This window comes from Triticum aestivum, chromosome 2B (genome assembly GCF_018294505.1).
Source record: "Triticum aestivum cultivar Chinese Spring chromosome 2B, IWGSC CS RefSeq v2.1, whole genome shotgun sequence".
NCBI classification, from domain to species: Eukaryota; Viridiplantae; Streptophyta; class Magnoliopsida; order Poales; family Poaceae; genus Triticum; species Triticum aestivum.
The window spans coordinates 16,296,615-16,310,545 of record NC_057798.1 but is presented as its reverse complement, the minus strand read 5'-3'; the positions used below and the strand labels follow the sequence as shown (position 1 = coordinate 16,310,545).

At 47.5% G+C, this 13,931-nt stretch overlaps 1 pseudogene; it reads right to left on the bottom strand.

The window, feature by feature from the left end:
- Window positions 1–2,875: 2,875 nt before the first annotated feature.
- LOC123038765 (CDT1-like protein a, chloroplastic) lies at window positions 2,876–4,928 on the bottom strand (annotated as a pseudogene).
- Between the last annotated feature and the right edge of the window lie 9,003 nt (window positions 4,929–13,931).

Genomic DNA, 13,931 nt, shown 5'->3' with positions numbered 1-13,931 from the left:
GCAATTCGCGCCCCCAGCGGCCGGCACGATTGGCGCGATCGGTGCCACATGCACCAGCTCAGAGGGGCCGGCTAGACGCTCAGCATCCGAGGGCAGGTGGGGGGTTGGCGCTGGTGGGGCGGAGGGGGGCCCATGGGCAACGGATCCGAGGCGACAACTGGAAGTGGCCCCGGCAGCATGGGATCAGGTGTGGGAGCAGCATGGGGGGCGGTGTCGACTCGCGATTGGTCGGGGCAGGGGAGTGGCCCAGGATATGGTCGGGGATGGCGACAGGGGCGGCATCAGCGGCGGGGCCCGGTGGAGAGTTGTCGCGATCTCCAGGCCGCAAATCGTCGTGGACGAGGAGCTCGGAGGCGCGCGGTATGGCATCTGGGTTGGTAGTCCAGGCGGTGAGCTTGAAGACTGACATGTCCGCCATGGACCGGGTCTCGGGCGCAAGGTTCTCGATCTTGCAGAACGCCGAGAGCACGAACTCGGCAGAAGAGCGATACCACACGTGGTCGGGGATGCCGTAAAGCTCAATGGAGAGGAGGAGGAGCCACCACCGGCTCGGAGCCCGCCGTCCGGCCCCAATGGTGGAAGATGAGACCAAACCGGGGGGTACGCGCCCGGCCCGTGGTAGCAACACGCGCACGAAGCTCTGGGCTCGAGAATCGGAGAAGGAACTCCTCAGGTGCGTGCTTGTGCACGGAGAACTCGCATGCAGGCAAGTCGAACCTGGAGCAAAGAACGGCAGCAACTTCGTCGCAGGTGATGCCGGAGCGGCAGCCGGCCACCGTGGCAAGGAGGGCGAGGCCCAGCGCCCGCTCCGCCGCGATCATCTCCTCAGAGCGGGGGAGGTAGCAGATGGCGGCCGCAGGGCGGCGCGCTGGGTGCCCGGAGAACGGTGTGGCGTGCGAGGAGGCCGAGTCCATCGGCGACAAAGAGCGCGAGGAGGTCGCCGGCCTGGATGACGCAGGTGCGGCGGGACTGGGGCTCGCCCGAAACACATCGGTTGCCGGCCCGGCGGACACGGGCGTCGGCGAGCAGTGGCGGAGCAGGTGGAGGCCGCGACTCTAGAGGACTCCGGCGTCAGGAGGTCGGGGTGGAGCGGGTGGAGGCAGCGGAGTGCGTGCCCGGGGCGCCGACCGACGAATGCACACGACGGCGCTGAGGAGGCGGGGACGAGCCGCCCGACGAGGCAGAGAGGCTGGCAGTGCACTGCTTGGCCTTGTGGCCGAAGAAGCGGCAGCGCGCATAGCAAATCTCACGGCGGCACTCGGCGCGCGGATGGGCGGTGCTGAAGCACCGGGGGCACTCCCCTTCCCGGAGCCAGGAGGGGCGCTGGCGAGGGCCGTCACCAGGCCCGCGCCACGGGCGGCGGGGTGCACGCTGGCGAGGCCGCTTCCGCCCGCGGGCAACCTGCCAGGCCGGCTGCTGGGTGGGGAGCTCGTCCGCCGAGTGGCAGATCTCGGAGCGGATGTCGGGTCGCGCGGGCGGAGAGGATGACGGGGCGGGGGACGGAGAGGAGCCGAAGCCGGCCGGGGAGGCGACCGGAGAGGGCACAGGGGACCGGCAGAGGGCCTTGCGGTAGCTGGCGGGCAGGGAGCCGGCCGAGCCGCCGGAGGAGGGGCTGGACTCCAACCAGCGGGTCTCGCGCGAGCAACCCACGGTCGACGAAGGGGGGAAGGACAATGGATCAATTTCAGCCTCTGCTCCACTGTTGCTGCAACATGCGTTTCCCCTGCTCCGTGTGGATGAAAAGCTCACCCCAATGTCTCTTGATAAAGTTGGAAGCTACCCTAAATTAGTTGAGTCTGCGTCGTTAGTTCTTCGCCTCTGCAACGACTCTGCAACCCACTCTGTAAGGAAAATTTATCCGGGTTGTTTTGCCCCTTACCGTTTCAATCACCAAAGTTGAATCTTTATGAGAAGTGTCTTATGTTGTGAAAATATGTGTAACAGGCCAAGCTGGAGCGAGGGGATGCACCATCGTCAATAGCTATTCACATGTCGGAAAACAGCTCCAGTGAGCAAGAGTCGCGCGAAGCCATGGAAGACCTTACTATGGAAGCCTCGAAGTCGATTAACGAAGATGCATTCAAACACTGCCAATTTCCTAGATCTTCTGCCAAGACTTGCGTGAATTTGGCTCGAATCTCACATTGTGTTTACCAAGGCGGGGATGGTTTTGGTGCGCCGGATGGTCGGAAGAAAAAGGAAATTAGGGAGTTGTTCTTGGACTCTTTCACAAGTGAGAAACATTAAACGGTGGGAGAGCATATGTTAGAAAGAATGTTATATAGGCTTAATTATCTGTAGGTACTGATTCTGATTCTGTTTTGTACTACTAAAACTCTAGAGCCACACTAGCTGGTTGACTGAGTATCACCATTTGGTGCTCTTGATTTACAGTGTTAGTATGGAGTTTAATTTGCTCTGTAAAGAGATGGGACCGGTTGTCAGGAATTTCAGGAATCATTTTTATGCTTGCTTCAAAAAAATGTTTCAAAAAGAAAGTACTTCACATTCTTAGAGAAGACAGAATGCTTCAAGAGCAAGAAATAAAATGTTTTTCAGAGTTGAGGCCCAGATCAAGGATAACAAACATCATTTCATCCAGAGACATGTCGGAGCATACACATTATGTAAGAAATTGGCAGCCCAACCTCATCAGCTGTTAGAATACTTCAGCTACACATGTCAATCACTGAGTCAAGGGTCGTTGCGTCTTGTCTGATCTTGAACAGAAGCGCTGATAACTTAACTTAAACTGGGCAGTGTCTGAACTTGAGCATCAGCTTCGACAACTACATATCTTCCAGCATCTAGGCGCAACCTTGCACTGATATACCGCAACATTTCTAAACATGGAGAAACAATTTTGTGCTCCTCCCTACTTGACACCGGACAACCTTTGTCGAACCTCAGACTGGCTCAGTGCGGTATTGACGCTGAAAATCAACATTAAAATAAATTAGGACGTCTGAGAATGATGGGGTGTAATAGTCGCACACTCAGCATTTATTCATCGGCTAAGAAATGTTTACCAGCAAAGAATATCTCCATTTCTTGCAGTCTTCTCAGAGATCCACTCTGGAACAAACTCTAGCAGCAGTCTCACTTGCTCTTCAACTTCACCTGCAGATTTAGTAGTTCAACGTCAGGATTCACATTGTAGACAACAAGTTGAAGCGACAAAAAGATAGAAAGCACAGATCACACTTACCCTTGTCCACGATCTTCGGGTTACTTTCGATTATCTTGTGGATGAGCTCCTGCTTTGTCAGTACAGTTCGCTGCCTCGACTGGTAGATAAGGAAGATAATGTCAAAGGTGCTTGGCAGACATGATATGAGCTTTTGCCGCTGAACCTGGTGTCTGCATAGCCTGTTTCCTTCTCCTCCAAAGTTCTCTTCTCCTTCTCCTTTACCTATAAATAACAAATGTGTCATCCTTTGTTCACAGAGAGCAAAAATGAGTTGACCAATGATCAGTATTGAGTAAGAACTTACCGATTGCAATAGGGACTTTGGAAGGAAACCAAGCAACTCATCGCTGTCGCTTGGAGATGTGCTCATGCTTTGGTTCTCTTCTTCCATTCTGCTTGCATCCTTTGTAGGTGTCATAAACAACTTGGCTCTAGCTGATCGCTTGGCCGTGTTTAGAGGCGGCGTGTCACACACGGTAGCAGATATTGGCCTCTCTGGGGTCTCAAGATTCGGTGTGGCTGCCATTGATCTCACTGGTGTAGAGGCGAACTTGGCAGGAGTCCCTTCTGTAACACCAAACCTGGGTGCAACATCCTTGCTACTTTTCTCTTGCACTTGGGACTCATGATCTGTGCCACCAGAAGTAGAACTGAGCATCAACTTCCTGCCCAGTGGAGATGGAGCAGTAGACTCAGCCTTCGGCGGCAGACCGGTTGTGCTGGCAGTTGCAGGGCAGGTTGAAGATCTCTGTGAGAACCTTCTCTTGAAAGACTGGGACATGTGCGACAGTGCAACAGCCGGCTGTTGAGCCAGGCTTGGTGATGGCGCGGCAAATACAACTTCAGCAACAACTCTTGGTGTGCTCTGAGCCACACTTGAATTTGTTTGAGTAAATGGATGCGGCAGCTCATGCTCCGGGATGTCATCTCCCTGAAAGATAAATTACAGAGACAACATGGATACTTCAGATCAACTAAGCATACACCAACCAGTACATTTCCTTGAACTGTTCTCATATGACAATAAATTTGCACAAGTAACGATGTTGAAAGTGTGAAAGATACAAGATGATCATACCTCAGGATGTTTCCTGAAGAAGTCGACAAGCCTCTGCCTGAACATCCTTCACAAAACAGGCTAGCGGGTTTCCCCCTTCTGCATCGCACTGTCCTCAACTGAATCAACCAATAGGTTCACCTGAAGATCCGGCTTCATGCAGCAAGTCTTGTCGTCGCGCAAAAGGATCTTGTTGATGACAATAGCCTCGGGCATAATGTACTTGAGCTGCGCGAGATGGCCATAGGTAAACTTCCTGCAGACAGAATTGTGTAACTTAGAGACTGGATTGTGTAAACCAAAAACAGCAGCATGTTAGGATAATCCTGACTTGGAGTTAGTTTTTTTTTGCGGGGGGACTTGGAGTTAGTCTCGAGTCAGTTGGTTAGCCGGGTTGTGTGTGGCTTGTTAAACATGTAAGTATATGGTGGTGTATAAACCGTATGTAGAGATAAGGTTTTCAGTTGAAATTGGTTCGGCTGTTGTGATTGTTTCATTGCTTATCAGTCCACGCCATCTCAACCTCCTGTAACTTCTGTATCTACCTGCTCCGGCCCTATATATTAACACGGAACACGTCCCTGCTAGGCATACTCTTAACCTAGCTTTTCTACATGGTATACAAAGCTCCCTCCTGCCACCGCATCTAGCCATGTCCAGCTCCTCCTCATCTGTCGCCATGGCCGCGTCCTCTCTCACCTCTCTCGGCCACATTATCGCAGAGAAGTTGACACGGGAGAATTTCCTGGTCTGGAAGGCGCAAGTCCTGCCGCACGTGAAAGTGGCAGGGATGATGGGCTACTTGGATGTTTCGATCCAGGAGCCTCCCGCCGTGATCCTCTCGGAGAAGGATATCTCCGGCAAGAAGGAAATCACATCGAGGCCCAATCCCGAACACGCTATGTGGGTAACCCAAGATCAGCAAGTCCTCACGTTTTTTATCTCATCTCTTTCTCGTGAGGTTCCGCTACAGGTCAGCTCCCACACCACCGCCACCATGCTCTGGAAGGCCCTGCTGCAGAGCTTTGCCTCACAGTCAAGGGCGAGGGTGATTCAGCTTCGCTCCGTGATTGAGCATACCCGCAAAGGAGACCTCTCGGCTGCGGCCTACTACACCAAGATGGTGAGCATCGCCGACGAGCTAGCAGCCACCGGCAAGCCACTGGATGAAAACGATGTAGTCTCTCACATCTTGCAGGGACTCCTCGAGCCCGACTATAACGGATTCATCTCGGCCATCTCCACCCGCACCGCCACCGAGCAACCAATCGTCTTCGGAGAACTCTTCTCTCTGCTGCCCACTGCTGAATCCCGCATCGCAGCACAGAATGGCGACTACCACTCCAACCACTCCGTCAACCATGCAGCTCGGGTGGCTAACTACTCACAACATCGCTGCCCACTTACATCACGCCCCTCCCGTCCCTCCCCTGTGCGGCGGCGCCGCCCCGCACCGGAGAGCCCTCGCCCTCCTCCTATAGCCTCGCCCCTCCTCCGCTCCCCTCCGCCGCCGTCGCCCGGGGCGTCACAGGGCAAAGCCCTTGTGTCATGGCGGCGGCGGCATGTTTCTCCTCGGATCTCGATCTGGTTGGGAGGCGGCGCTCCTCTCTGGCCAGATCGGCGGCGGTGGCGCAGATCGGCGGCGACATGGAAGTGGTGCGATGGCGGCGGGGGAGGACGGCACCAGCAACGGCGGATCTGGCCTTGACTCATGTCGGGCTAATTCGTTGTGCTACCAATCTCAATCGCCGTCGACGGGGCACTGCTCCTGGACTTGATCTCCAACACGAGGATGTCTGGGCCGCCGGCCCTAGGCTTGGTGGTGGTGGCCTTCTTCTTCCTCGAAGTTGGTCGGCCGGCTGGCTATGCTCGCCTGGTCAAGCAGTGACCGGCGGCTTCGCCTGTCGGCAGCGGCGGAACTTGGCCGATTGCAGCGGCAAAGTTCTGTCTGGATCCCGGGGCAACGGCCCTGGAGGGTGGCGGCCGGTGAAGATCGGACTTCCCGCAGCAGCATGGTAGGTTGCAGTCCCTGTCCAAGGCGGATCAACGGCAATCTGCTATGGATTGGTTCGGATCAGAGACGGTGACGAGCGTGCGGGATCCTGCTACGTCTTGAGCTTGCGTTGGTTTTCCTTGAATAGGAAAGGGTTTTGCAGCAATAGTAGCGTAAGTATTTCCCTCAGTTTTTGAGAACCAAGGTATCAATCCAGTAGGAGGCTCCTCAAAAGTCCCAGGCACCTACACAAACAAACAAAAACTCGCAGCCAACGCAATAAAGGAGTTATCAATCCCTTCAAGGCCACTTGCGAAAGTGAGATCTGATAGAGATAATATGATAAGATAAATATATTTTTGGTATTTTATAGTATAGATAGGAAAAGTAAAGATGCAAATAAATGTAGATGGAAAACTTATATGATAAAAGATAGACCCGGGGGCATAGGTTTCACTAGTGGCTTCTCTCAAGATAGCATAAGTATTACGGTGGATGAACAAATTACTGTCGAGCAATTAATAAAAAAGCAAATAATTATGAGGTTATCTAGGCATGATCATGTATATAGGCATCACGTCCGTGACAAGTAGACCGACTCCTGCCTGCATCTACTACTATTACTCCACACATCGACCGCTATCTAGCATGCATCTAGAGTATTAAGTTCATAAAGAACAGAGTAACGCATTAAGAAAGATGACATGATGTAGAGGGATAAACTCATGCAATATGATATAAACACCATCTTTTTATCCTCGGTGGCAACAATACAATACATGCCTTGCTGCCCCTGCTGTCACTGAGAAAGGACACCGCAAGATTGAACCCAAACCTAAGCACTTCTCCCATTGCAAGAAAGATCAATCTAGTAGGCCAAACCAAACTGATAATTCGAAGAGACTTGTAAAGATAACTTAATCACACATAAAAGAATTCAGAGGAGATTCAAATATTTCTCATAGATAAACTTGATCATAAACCCACAATTCATCGGATCTCGACAAACATACCGCAAAAAGAGTTACATCGAATAGATCTCCAAGAAGATCAAGGAAAACTTTGTATTGAGATTCAAAGAGGGAGAAGAAGTCATCTAGCTAATAACTATGGACCCGAAGGTCTGTGGTAAACTACTCAGAACTCATCGGAGAGGCCTTGAAGATGATGTAGAGGCACTCCGTGATAGATTCCCCCTCCGGTGGAGCGCCGGCGAAGGCTCCAAGATGGGATCTCGCGGATACAAAAGGTTGCGGTGGTGGAATTAGGTTTCGTGGTCTGTTCTGGTGTTTTTGGGGTACGTGGGTATATATAGGAGGAAGAAGTTGGTTGGTGGACGCCCGAGGGGCCCACGAGGGTGGGGGACGCGCCGGGAATCCTTGTGGCCGCCTCGCTTGTTGCATGACTTCCACTCCAAATCTCCAGGTTTGCATTTGTTCCAAAAAGATAGTTCCGGAAGGTTTCATCGCCTTTGGACTCCTTTTGATATTCCTTTTCTTCGAAACACTGAAATAGGCAAAAAAACAACAATTCGGGCTGGGCCTCCGGTTAGTAGGTTAGTCCCAAAAATGATATAAAAGTGTAAAATAAAGCCCATAAACATCCAAAACTGGTAATATAATAGCATGGAACAATCAAAAATTATAGATACGTTGGAGAGTATCAAGCATCCCGAAGCTTAATTCCTGCTCGTCCTCAAGTAGGTAAATGATAAAAACAGAATTTTTGATGTGGAATGCTACCTAGCATAATTCTCAATGTAATTTTCTTTATTGTGGCATGAATGTTCAGATCCAAATGATTCATAATAAAAGTTTATATTGACATAAGAAATAATAATACTGCAAGCATACTAATCAAGCAATCATGTCTTCTCAAAATAACATGGCTAAAGAAAGTTATCCCTACATAATCATATAGTTTGGCTGTTGCTTTATCTTCATCACACAAAGTATTTAATCATGCACAACCCCGATGACAAGTCAAGCAATTGTTTCATACTTTAGTAATCTCAAACTTTTTCAACTTTCACGCAATACATGAGTGTGAGTCATGGACATAGCACTATATGTGGAATAGAATGGTGGTTATGGAGAAGACAAAAAGGAGAATATAGTATCACATCAACTAGGCGTATCAACGGGCTATGGAGATGCCCATTAATAGATATCAATATGAGTGAGTAGGGATTGCCATGCAACGGATGCACTAGAGCTATAAATGTATGAAAGCTCACCAAAAGAAACTAAGTGGGTGTGCATCCAACTCGCTTGCTCACAAAGACCTAGGGCATTTTGAGGAAGCCCATCATTGGAATATACAAGCCAAGTTCTATAATGGAAAATTCCCACTAGTATATGAAAGTGACAACATAGGAGACTCTCTATCATGAAGATCATGGTGCTACTTTGAAGCGCAAGTGTGGTAAAAAGGATAGTAGCATTGTCCCTCCTCTCTTTTTCTTTCATTTTTTTATTTATATGGCCTTTCTCTTTTTTTGGCCTTTCTCTTTTTTTTTTTGTAAAGTCTGAAGTCTCATCCCGACTTGTGGGGGAATGATAGTATCCATCATCCTTTCCTCACTGGAACAATACTCTAATAATGAAGATCATCACACTTTTATTTACTTACAACTCAAGATTACAACTCAATATTTAGAACAAGATATGAATCTATATGAATGCCTCCGTTGGTGTACCAGGATATGCAAGATGAGAGAAGCTGGTATGAACTCGAGCTCTCTTATTTTTGTAAATATGATGAGTTCATCGTTCCTGGTTCAGCTTATCATGAAGTAAACATATTTGCAATGACATTTAGAGATTATAGTTGCTTGTGCCATGCTTGATTAGCCATGAGTTATAATGGTTTACCTTGCGTGCCAACATGCTATTAGAATGATTATGATGTGGTATGATGGGATGGTATCCTCCTTTGAATAAATTGAGTGACTCGACTTGGCACATGTTCACGCATGTAGTTGAAACAAATCAACATAGCCTTCATGATATTTATGTTCATGGTAGCTTATATCCTACTCATGCTTGTACTCGGTGTGAATTAATTTTAATGCATATGTATGACTGTTGTCGCTCTCTTAGTTGGTCTCCCCCGTCTTTTGCTAGCCTTCACCTGTACTAAGCGGGGATACTGCTTGTGCATCCAAACTCCTTAAACCCCAAAGTTATTCCAATGAGTCCACCATACCTTCCTATATGCGGTATCTACCTACCGTTCCATGTAAATTTGTATGTGCCAAACTCCAAACCTTCAAATGAAATTATGTTTTGTATGATCGAGCAGCTCATGTTTCAACTAGGGCTGCCTATATCTTCCATGCTAGGTGGGTTATTCTCAAGAGGAGTGGACTCCGCTCCTCATTCACGAGAAAGGGCCGGTAACTGGGATGCCCAGTCCCATGATCCAAAAAGATCAAAGCAAATCAAAATAACTAAACAAAACTCCCCCAGTGCTGTTGTTAGTTGGAGGCACTCGTTGTTTTGAGCAAGCCATGGATTGATGCTTGTTGGTGGTGGGGGAGTATAAACTTTTACCATTCTGTTTGGGAACTGCCTATAATGCATGTAGTATGGAAGATACATCCATCTCATAGTTGTTGCGATGACAGTGAAAGTATGCCGCTCAAAATGTTATTCAATCTCTATTTTAAAATCGAGCTCTGGCACCTCTACAAATCCTTGCTTCCCTCTTATGTTGAGTCATCACCCTCTTATTAAAAAGCACCCGCTGGAGAGCATACTGCCATTTGCATTCGTTACTATTGGTTTATATTGGGTATGACTTGACTCGATCTCTTTTACCATGAATTACAATGTCTAGTCAGTTCTTGATCTTTAAAGTTGCTTTGCATTTATGTTTTGCAGTCTCAGAAAGGGCTAGCGAGATACCATTTTGTTATGATTGTTTTGAGAAAGTGTTGTCATCCGAGTTTTATTATTATGGCTCGCTAGCTGATTATGCTATTGATATGAGTAATTGTGAGACCGAGGTGTTATTGTGAGTACGGTTAGTTCATAATATTTTCTGAAACCTGAATGCTGGCTTTGCATGTTTACAACAACAAGAGCAAATAGAGTTTGTAAAAGTTTTTCTTTATCACTTTCAGTTTATCAACTGAATTGCTTGAGGACAAGCAAAGGTTTAAGCTTGGGGGAGTTGATACGTCTCCAATGTATCTACTTTTCCAAACACTTATACCCTTGTTTTGGACTCTAACTTGCATGATTTGAATGAAACTAACCCGGACTGACGCTGTTTTTAGCAGAACTGCCATGATGTTGTTTTTTGTGTAGAAAACAAAAGTTCTCGGAATGCCCTGAAAATCCACTGAGGCACGTTTTGGAAAATATAAAAAATACTGGCGAAAGAATCAAGACCAGGGGGCCCACACCCTGTCCACGAGGGTGGGGGCGCGCCCACCCCCCTGGGCGCGCCCCCCTGTCTCGTGGGCCCCCTGAGGCTCCACCGACCTCAACTCCAACTCCATATATTTTGTTTCGCGGAGAAAAAAATCGGAGAGAAAGTTTCATCGCGTTTTACAATACGGAGCCCCCGCCAAGCCATAATCTTTCTCGGGAGGGCTGATCTGGAGTCCGTTCAGGACTCCGGAGAGGGGGATTCATCGCCGTCATCATCATCAACCATCCTCCATCCTCAATTTCATGATGCTCACCGCCGTGCGTGAATAATTCCATCGTAGGCTTGCTGGACGGTGATGGGTTGGATGAGATTTACCATGTAATCAAGTTAGTTTTGTTAGGGTTTGATCCCTAGTATCCACTATGTTCTGAGATTGATGTTGCTATGACTTTGGTATGTTTAATGCTTGTCACTAGGGCCCGAGTGCCATGATTTCAGATCTGAACCTATTATGTTTTCATGAATATATGTGTGTTCTTGATCCTATCTTGCAAGTCTATAGTCACCTATTATGTGTTATGATCCGACAACCCCGAAGTGACAATAATCGGGATACTTCTCGGTGATGACCGTAGTTTGAGGAGTTCATGTATTCACTATGTGTTAATGCTTTGGTCCGGTTCTCTATTAAAAGGAGGCCTTAATATCCCTTAGTTTTCGCTAGGACCCCGCTTCCACGGGAGGGTAGGACAAAAGATGACATGCAAGTTCTTTTCTACAAGCACGTATGACTATATTCGGAATACATGCCTACATTACATTGATGAACTGGAGCTAGTTCTGTGTCACCCTATGTTATAGCTATTACATGAGGAATCGCATCCGACATAATTATCCATCACTGATCCAATGCCTACGAGCTTTTCACATATTGTGCTTCGCTTATTTACTTTTCCGTTGCTACTGTTACAATTACTACAAAACTGCTATCTTTACTTTTGCCACTGTTACCTTTATTATCATACTACTTTGCTACTAAATACTTTGTTGCAGATACTAAGTTATCCAGGTGTGGTTGAGTTGACAACTCAACTGCTAATACTCAATAATATTCTTTCGCTCCCCTTGTGTCGAATCAATAAATTTGGGTTGAATACTTTGCCCTCGAAAGCTGTTGCGATCCCCTACACTTGTGGGTTATCACCCCCCTGCACCGGTCCTCCCATGCCAACCGCCCTCGCACCCGCCGGCCGCCATTGCCTACCCCTCCTCCCTCTGCGCCACCGTCACCTCCTCCTCCTCGCTGGACTTGGTACCGCCCTCCTCCTCCGTCCTCCCTCCACTTGCCGCCAGCCGCCCCTCCTCGCTCCGCCTTCCTCCTTCATCCTACCCTCTCCTCCGTCCTCCAATCGCCCTCCTTCTCCCTCCTCCCTCCTGCATCCACAACCCCTCCTCCCTACTACATTTTGATTTAGTAGGCTAGTTCATATGCAACATTTTGATTTAGTTAATATAATTTAGTTGATTTAGTAGGCTAGTTGATTTAGAACATTTTGATTTAGTTGATTTAGTAGGCTAGTTGATTTAGTAGGCTAGTTTATTTAATTTATTTATAGAACATTTTGATTTAGTTGATTTAGTACGCTAGCTGATAGCTCTGAAGATTTGGCACCAAAAATATCACATGCTACTGTTTTTCTTTCCTGTGAAGTGGATCGCTAATCCTTTGCTCATATTGCTTTAGGAAAATGGCTCTACCACCACCACCATCTCAACTGTGCAAGTCAAGGTGCGCCAGCAGCCTTGCAACTGGCAAGTTGTTCGGCATCTACTTCCAGCCGAGTTTTCGTCATGCGGCAGTAAGAAATTATATGCAATGTAACAACTATTTTATTTTTAGTGTTGGCATTACTGCATTGTGTCATTTTGCTTTTTTTACACAGATCGTCCAATGCAATGTGAGGTTGAAATTCAACAAGCTGACAGGAGACACTATGACATTTGAGGCACCTAGGGGCCCGTACACTATGGATGTCGAGAAAAGAGGCAATATGCCGCAGATTGGAGGAGATGGATGGGCCCGTTTCCTCACCCGCATGCGTCTTACTGGTAGTGAGTTGATCAGCTTCTCCTTCATAGCAGAAAGACCCAAGTTGGCTGTCATTTATATCAACCTGGTGGAAGATGATGAAGATGACGAAGATGATGAAGATAATGAGGACCCACTCGATGAAGATGATGAGGATCCACTTCATGAAGCCATCGTAGCTCAAAGAATGTGGCTGAGCGAGGAGGAGGTGTGCAACCTATGGGACATAATTCTGCCACGTGATGACTTTGTCGGGGTGCCATTCATGACCCGCCTGACAAGTACCATGGTCAATCGACATGATATGGTATGTTCTACTTACAAATGCAAATTATCCCATGATATGCTTAGTGTAGAGTCCAATGATATGATGTGTGGAATCTAGTCAATGATATGCTTTAGTGTAGAGTCCGATCATATGCTTATTAGTGTAGAATCCAAGGAACTATTAATAGTGTAGATAATCCATATATACTTATTAGTAGAATTCATGCTTAGTACAAATGTGTAGTACTGTGTCTTTTGATAGTGTAGAAATCTATACTTAATAGAAATATATTTGCAAGAGTATGTGCGAGGCTATTTATTAATTGATATATTTTTCTTATTCGGAATTTTTCAAAGAGCCTATCTGCGAGTTGTGGTATCGAGCCTGATGAAGAAGGCTCAGCTAGACTACGCCTTACTACAAGGGGCTCCGTCACCACCTCTACTTACTGCATGGACACGGATGGTCGCACACACTTAAACTCGATTGGGTGGAAGATATTCCTCATTGGCAAGAATCCTCGTGTTGGAGAGGCCATCCTAATTACTATCAGGAATACCCACCGTCCAGGCTTGAGGATGATGATCATCATCGATATAATCTAGAACTACATATGTGTGTGTGGCTATATCATCTAGAACTACATATGATGATCGTCATCGATATCATCTAGAACTACATATGATGATCGTCACCGATATCATCTAGAACTACATATGATGATTGTCGTCGATATCACCTAGTACTACTTGAGGATGCATGTTGACTATATATGAAATTGTTATGTAGTACTCCCTCCGTTCCAAATTACCTCGTGGTTTTAGTTCAAATTTGAACTAAAACCATGACGAGTAATTTGGAACGGAGGGAGTACTACCTAGTACCTATAATGCTTTATGAAATTGATATCTAGTAGTACCTAGTATCTGGAAATTGCAGTTTATTGAAACTAAA